Raw genomic sequence first — 9,003 nt, forward strand, 5'->3', positions numbered from 1 at the left:
ACCTAGGGTGCATGCAACATATGCTAATTATCTAAATACAAGATAATGACAACTAATAATAGTAACTTGTAAATATTAAATTATTCGTTGTAAAGCATTACATTGATCTATACGATTATCATGCATGTGAAAGCATACTTGTTGGGCGACACATGTAATGTTAAGGTGTGTAACCGTTAGATATAGAAGAGATCCGATGGGAATTCTATAGTAGGAGTGATCGGAAAATGGGTGGACCACCATTTTGAGCCTAGTTTCGAGCTAGTGTCAACTACTATTTGTGATGGTTTGCATGGTGACATGTCGTTCGCACAATGATATCATTAGCATAGATTGCTTGATTAAGAAATAGAATATGAGGCGCTCTTCTGAAAAAGATGCCTAAAAAAACTAAAAGGGCCTAGATTCTTCATTGCGAATTTGGATGCAAGATGAGCCATTAAGGCTTATCGGAGTGTGCGTGATGGTGTGTTTTTGGTTTAAAGATACTAGAAAACTTCAACTATGTATGGTTCGAATGGATCTAAGAACTGGTTTAACTATGAATTTAAAAAGTTGAACTATGAAGTATGAATTGTAGAGAAACACTAATTTCAATATAATTATAATTGCATTTGTGTGATGATTGTAAAACACTTTCATTGGTTGTGAAAATGAGTACTTACACCGAAAGAAGCTTTTCTCAGCTACCAATATTCTTGCACAATCTTCAAAGAACAAATCCTAATACCTTCACATCCATTAAGAAAACGGATACCAACCGCTTTCAATTCTGTTTTGTGGCTTTAGGTTGCGTGGTATAACATATTTGTTTTATTGAGTTATATAATATTTCATGATAATGTATCTCGTTTACTTTTTACTTATCACTAATATATGTTTGTTTTTTATGCAGATTCATACCTTCCTTAGGTGCATGATACCGTTAATATATGTGGGTTATTTACCCCTAATTGGCAACTATCTGACAACAATGTACTTCGCAGTGGCTTTGGATGGAAACCATGAACCCCTACTCTTAGCAATTGGTTTGGGGACCTTAGAGTGTGAAGAATCATGGAGATGGTTCATGATGAAGTTAAAAGAGTGTTTAGGTGAGGATACAGAGGTTGGTTTCATAAGCAACCTATGTGATAAAGTAGACTTTGTTGTCCATAGTGTCTACCCAGATTCGTATCATGGATATTGTCCTAAAGATATAGCCAGAAAAATACGAGATTCTGTCGGACATAATGATACAGAAGTCGAAACGTTGTTTTGGAAGTCATGCAATGCATATAGTGTTCATGATTTTTATTTGTGTCTGGAAAGGTTGCAAAATGCCGGTAGGGAACCACCTTTTTGCACCTTGCTTAGGAGTTTAATTTTCTAGCTTGACGATATAGCAATTTCAAAATGGACACGAGCATTTTTCCCAAAAGTACGTTACAATGTTAAATCGATTGATGTCCCGGAAATGTTGAAAATTATATCCACATCCACACGAGAGTTTCCTATAACAACGATAATTGAGTTAATTAATACGTTGATACAAACAACGTATGCTGAACGGGCTAAAGTGGCAAGTAACTTTATACTAATATTTGGTTTTTCCTTGTATTATTATTTTAAAATTAACAAATATTGCAGAGAGGTTGTCTGGTGGGGTGACCCCTTATGTTGAGATTAAGGTTCAAAAGCGGATAAACAAGTCTTATAATTGGGTGGCAAAACGTTTGTATGCGGATACATTTGAAGTCGATAACAATTTTGGCACCAACAAAGTACAATTTGATACGGTATGTAGTTGTGGGAAATAGCAAAAAAGCGGTATACCATGTGGCCACGCTATAGCATGTCTAAGAACTCGTACGTCTGAATCCATTCATGAAATGGTTGATTATAAGTTTTCTGCTGTCATGTACCGTGTTGCATTTGAATCCGAGTCGGTGAATTCTGTACCATCACATGTGCACTGGGAAATTCCAAATGAAAGGGTGGTCCTGTTACCTCCCTAAAAGAAGTAGTTATTCATGTACCCCGTTTGCATTTTATGTACAATGTTGCATTTTATGTTATGTTATGTACTAGTTATGGGTTAATGTTTTAATGAATTGATTATGGACGTGTAATCTTAATTCTTTTTTAACTGTCATTGAGGAAACAACATTCATTAAAAGTAAGGGAGATTTGTCACACCCCAAAACCAAGAACGACGGAAACGTTCTGGGGTGGAGGATGTCATGTACAGTATCACGACAATGAAAAGTAGTAAACAAGCAACAACATCATCCATTGTATTAATAATATAATTTTAATACAAGTGTGTTCTGTCAAATTATAATAGACACTAAAGCATAAATCAAAATGAAAGATGAGTCTTGAACGAGCTCCATCTTCTCTAAACCTTGCATCGGCACCTGTCTACTGATGACCTGAGGATACAAGTATTTTGAAAGCGAGTATCAGCTTTAAAGCTGGTGAGAGCATAAGTATTTTAGTGTCTTAATTTATATGTAAGAAATTGTTTGTATATGAACTGTAAGTATTGAAAATGTTTGTAAAACAACTGTAAACGTTTGAAAAACCCTAGAAATCCCTATGATTCCTACTATTATATAAGGGTGTCTTCTAACTGTTCTAAATGTAGTATTCTACCAAGACTTAACTGTTCTAAATGTTCGTTTCTTGTAAAAGTGTGTAATTTTCCCAAGTGTAACTATCATTAACAAAACATAGTTTGTACATTTAATGTTTAAGTGAAATGATCACTAAATATATGTAAAGGGGAAATTAATGTAGTACTGTAGTGTTGTATTATAGGAACTACTGTTGTACTAACTACCTTAAACCGGATTTATATTAAGGTATCATGTGATTAATTGTACCATACTATCGACTAGGTAACAACGACAAATGTAGGTCGTAAAAAGGTATGACGTTTGGCACCCACAGACCTGCAGGTCCGACTGTAGCTAGCAGCAAGGTGTAGGATAGTCAATCCAGTATAGATCTATACGCAAACTCACGCTCTCCCTCCAGGAGACTCTGGCTACAACTCGGGCCATGACTTTGAAGGCATGCTCCGATACAGTGGATCACAATTATGTTAACGTATTCATGTATATGTAATGTATTGTTAATCGTTCTAGTATCGTTGTATATGTTCTCTTTCTAGTATAGTTGTAAATGTTTTCTTGTAGATGTATCTATGTAAATGTAAACATGTAAATGTATCTATGTAATAGTATAGTAAGGTACTGTGTGTACTAGCTGTGACGTGTGTTCTCTCTCTATCTAGCAAGTATTGACTCATGAATGAACTGACTCATTGTATGATATTGTTTTCTCGTAATAGTTCTAGTATCTTCCTAAACTACCCATATGGTAGCTTACTAGTAATTTAACTGGTACGTATGAACATGGATGTATACCCTTGCTACCCAAGGGCATTGGATGAACTGGAAGGACCTTTATGACTATATATGTACACATGATACTAATATTTAAACGACCTTCGGACGGGTACCCGATATCCCACCAGACCACATCCAAATCGAGGAAAAGGAAATAGGGTGGATAGCCTTCCTAAGCCTTTTAAACATTTCTTATATATCTATACATATATAGGCATGCAATTGATAATATAAAAGCATAAAATAAGTTTTGTAAAACCTTTGAACATAATTATTATCTAAGAAAAGATCGACTTGATGTCAATCTATAAAACGGTTTGAAACATGGGTTTGATAAAACAGTTTACGTATAAAGGAACGTTTGTTTGAAACACAATTATAAATGAGTTTGAAATAAGATATTCAGAGTAAAATGTACAACTTAATAAGGAGTTTTAATCATATAAAATGTTTATGAAAAACATTTGAAGGAAACTGTTTGGTAAAACGGCTAATGAGTAGTAAATCATTTGCATGCTGTTTATTAATCACATGTGATTGATATAATAACTAGCATGATTCTACTTGTATCCCCCCCCCATAAAACATTTAAAAACAGTTAAAACATTGATTAAGGGGTATGAACTCACCTGTTGTGGGTGATACGGATGAACGGAAGAGGTAGGACTGCTAGGTGTCAAGTGAAGACTTTAGAAACACACAATCGTCCTAATTACATATGAAGACATATGTATATAAACAATTAGTGATTATAACACTAATTAAACATGTATAAACATCCTAATGCGAGGAAAACACTTTGGTCGAGTGCTAGGAGGCTAATAGGTTGCAACAAAGGAGTGCAAGACCTCATACAGAATTTTATGGTCTAAAGACCATGTGTGTTGGAGTTTACGGCCCAAGGGAGTAAACTCCTGGCCGTAAACTCTCCATTGGGTCACTAAATGAAGCTTAAAGTTATTACAACTTAAGTGATGAAGTGCTTCAAGGCTTACTAGAGTGTTAGGGCTTCCTTTTAACTCCTTTTAGGAGTTTACGGCCTTGGGACCAATCCCTTGGAGATTACGGCCGTAATATCCCTTGGGAGGGTGTTTGTGGTGTTTTCAAGTCCCTAATATATCTAAGAATAAATCAAGGAAATTGTCCAAGGCTTTAGGAGTGATTAAAGCACCTTTTGGCCCTATTGTTTGGAGTTCACAGCCCTGGAACTTCTTGGGCCGTGAACACCTTACTCTTGGTGTTCTAAGGGTGTTTGCTAGTCCTAAACTCATTAGGGTACATGTCTAAATTAGTCTCTTGGCTTAAGGAAGGCTTTTAGGGTGTTTTGACACCTAAAAATGGAGTTCACGGCCCAAGAACATCCTTGGCCGTGAACTCACTTTCAACCCTTGATTCTTAATGATTTGGATGTCTAAACAAGCCATGGGTAGTCTCAAGGTTCATTTCCAAGGTTTGGAGGGACATTGGGCTCACTTTGGCCCTTATAAAAGAGTTTACTCTCCAAGTGTTCTTGGGCGGTAAACTCTCAAATCTTGGGGTTTTGATCCGATTTTGATGTTATTAAGCACAATCTAAGCTATATAATACAACTAGATGGAAGTACTCTCATTTTGGGATGAAAACCTGAAGATCCATGAGAGAGAATTTGGTTTTTCTCTAGTTGGAAATGTAACTAATGAATGAATATGGTTCAGATTTCTATATATAGTCCTGGGATTTTTGGCAGAAAATATTTTTATTCTGGAATTGAACCCTAATATCCTAGAGTTTTGGAATAACAGTGTTGCACAAAACCCTAGTGCATCCACTCTCCTGATATCTCCTTAAGTGTAAATCCTGAAAAACTGTCAAACTTATACCTAAAGTCTGGAATTTCACTGTAACTGAGCTAACTTCTATTGATTTGATATGGTTTGTACAGAATGGAAATTTTGGGTTGTCACAAGATTTATTAAGTACTGAGAAAACACACGTACAAAAACAAGCAACGAAACTAACGAAAAACACACAACTTAACCAACATGCATATTAAAAGTGAGGGACATTCTTTAAAAGATTCCATACATCTCCATGGGTAAACTCTATACCATTAGATTCGAAACGATATAGTTCCAAAGCCACCTGTATGAGAATGTCTTCATCCATATTCACATGCTCATTATCCAGCTCGTTATAAATACGTTGAAAATGTTGACCTTTTTTTTCAAATCCAAAAACTCCGCTTTGACATCTCTTCTTCTTCGATATTGAGTACGCCCCATTTGATGGTGAAATAAATGACAGACACGAGACCAAAATGATCCAGCACGAACTTCTGGCGGACCTGGTGGAAAATCATCCTCTACAATTACAATCCAAGCTTGAACCAAAGCGACCTCCTCTTCGTTACTCCATCTAAGTGGTACAGGTGAGTCCATAGTTGCAAGGGGAAAAATTAATGCGATACAATTAAAAAGGGTATGAACAATTATTTATAGCGACTCGTTATTTTCCCAGCACAATGGCTTGTCAAATAAAGTAGCAGTGTATTGTGTTGCTATTCGATGCAATGGTTTGTCAACTCAAGAAGCAGTGTATTGTGTTGTCATCCAGATGCAATGGCTTGTCAACTTGAACAGTGATCTGTTGTGTTCTCAGTTAGTACACTGCGTTCTTCAGTTAACTTGGACTATGAATTGCAGACATAATAAGAAGATTGGACTGCGATATTGTGTATAAACTACTATAAATAGAATTTTAGTTAAAACAACATTTTAATAACCGATGTTACAATTATTCGTATATTATTTTTGAATATTTACTCTCTTTATTTCACTAAATATGAGTTCAATACCATGGAGCAATGAGGAGTTCTTGGTTCTTACACATGCATATATTCATGTGTACGAGACCAGCAAGTTGAACAATCCAATGTTTTGGACTCGTTTATCCAATATCTTCAATGCTAAAAATCGAATGACTACAGCAAACGATCGTGATGAACTGGACATCTTAGCAAGATGGTATGAAATGAAAACTGAAGTTCTATTATTCAACGATCTTTATACCAAAATTGACGACGCGCGTTTAAATGCTTCTGAGGACGTCATCTTTGAAGCTGCTAAGGATGAGTACAAGTCATTAAGTGACGGATCCGAATTCCAGTTTCAAGCCCCTTGGAATATTTTGAAATATGTCCCGTTTGTTTAATATGTATTTCTATTTAATAGGTGTGTACTAGGTTATTTTCGTGTATTACGTTTGTATTGTAAGCACCTCCTCTGTTTAATTTTAATAAATAAATGTTGGTTGCATTAGTGTTAACGACAGTATACAATACATTACTAACAACATATCCATGAACCATTAAACTTTAAACATTACAAATATTCCAACTCTACGCCTTAAACTTAAAACATGAAACTAACAACCATTAGACGAAACATTAAACTTAAAACATTACTACAAACAAAGCATTTAAATAAATAACAGGTCCATGGGTTATTTATAACGTAAAATAGAGCACACTACATGAAATACTGATTATTTTTAACAACCTTCCAAACGTCTTCATATTCAAAGTCTCTGCCTTCACGCTCCAAGATGTAAAAATCATTAACAACTTCCAAGAACTCTTCCTCGTCTCGACAACGAACTCTAGTACTTTTCGCATAATTACACGCTCAATTGAACCATATGACTTCTTCCTTTACATCCATCCATTTACTAACAACATCTAATTGTTGTCGTTGTTGTCCTTCTCCCATCTCATGGTTAAACAAAGTTGTTATGTGGGTCCATTCATCACCTACTAGGCAATGCGGTGGAGCAAGTAACGGTACACCCTCCTTAACACTTAGCCAACATCGTGTTAGAACCAACACTTCGTTTGTCGTCCATGGTCGTTCAGAGTTGGAACGAGGTACTTCATTCGAAGAAGTTGATGCATTTGACGACATTTCTTATAATAATAAATACATGACTATGATTTGGTTAGTATAGCTTAAACATCTATTTATAATAATAAATACAGGGCTATAATTTGGAGGTTACTGCAGTGACTTATCATGTCAAACAATCATTTATGTCTTGTCACTTTGACTACGATTTGCATGTTACTACAGTGACTTGTCTTTAATGTGTAGTCATTTCAAAGTTTGACTATGAATTACAACTTTGACTACGAAATGGTTGCATTTAGACTATGATTTGCAGATGGAATAGTATATATAAATACCACTTATAGCACCACTTTATTATAATCGTGACTTTATTATGAGTTCCCCAAAAAATTTCGAAATTTGCTCATGCAACGAAGTAGATTGTTACTACTATGATTCAGTCGACCCTTTTTTTTACACCGTCTTCATCAGGCCCATATATGTCTGATGAAATATTTGAAGAATTGAAAAAGCCTGAAGAACAACAAGAACAGGACAAAGAGTCATCCCGACTTCTCACTCAACGTGATAATGAAATTGCATGGGAATGCAAACAAGCTCAAGAATGGATAGACCTAAAAAAACGAAATCAAAGAGCATGAAGAATGGATAAAAAAAACTATGAAGACAATCAAAACGACCGAAAAATGGATTGCTGAGAAGGACGAGCAGATCATACACCTTATGGTGCAAAAGGATCGTTTGGAAGATAAAATTAGAATTAGGGATGACTATATAACAAACGAGAAAGAGAAGTATCCATTGCAGTTCCCTGAGTTTAATAACTAGTTACAAAAATGTTGTAACATTATCATGACTTCAGTTCAGTTTGTTGTTTTTTTAAATAAGATTTCTTGTTATAATCCGCAAACTAAATATTATAATATAAATGCTTAATTCATTGTTATAATCTACAAACTAAACTAAAATATGAAAGCATAACAATGTCTTGTAAGATTTAATAAAAAAATTACAACACATAAAAAGTTAACAACTTTTCATTTCAAGGTTGTTTTATATCAAAATCAGTTTCATAGGTTTGTGAGCAACTCGTTGAACCACCAATATTAAATGCCATTTCTGTAGTAGAAATTGTCGTGCGACGTGCTCCACTACCGGATACCCTTCCAGTACAATTGTTTCTCGTGTGTCCTACTTGACCACATGTAGAACACTATTTTCTAATTGGACCCTCGCCTTGGGATTGAATGCAGTCTGTGTTTCTTGGCCTGCCTGGTTGACGTTTATCCATTATAGGTGGCTTAACAATCATCAAATCATCAGGGATCTCCCATTCGGATGGCTTTGTCAGAGGGTTTATTGATTCCTCATATGTTTTCCTCAGTGTTTCGGTAAAGTAAGCATTTAATGCATACCTCGAGCAGTCTTGGTAATTGTTGACTGTTAAACATCTTATGACATGACCACAAGGTATGCCATCAAGTTGCCAATGCCTACATGTACATGTCATTTGTTGGAAATCAATTATCATGTTTTGTGCCCCCTTTTTGACCTCACATTTCGTATTTGAGATCATGCGAACATCCCACTTACTAAATGTTTTTTTGTTTTCTTTAACAATTTCATCGGCCCAAGGGGTAAGTGTTGTTATTGCTTCCGTTTAAAAAAGATACAAAATAAAGAAGTTAAGATCAATAAGATTTATTAAAACATCAATATTAAAAATT

This window comes from Lactuca serriola, chromosome 6 (assembly GCF_051521515.1).
Source record: "Lactuca serriola cultivar US96UC23 chromosome 6, Lser_US96UC23_V15, whole genome shotgun sequence".
NCBI lineage: Eukaryota > Viridiplantae > Streptophyta > Magnoliopsida > Asterales > Asteraceae > Lactuca > Lactuca serriola.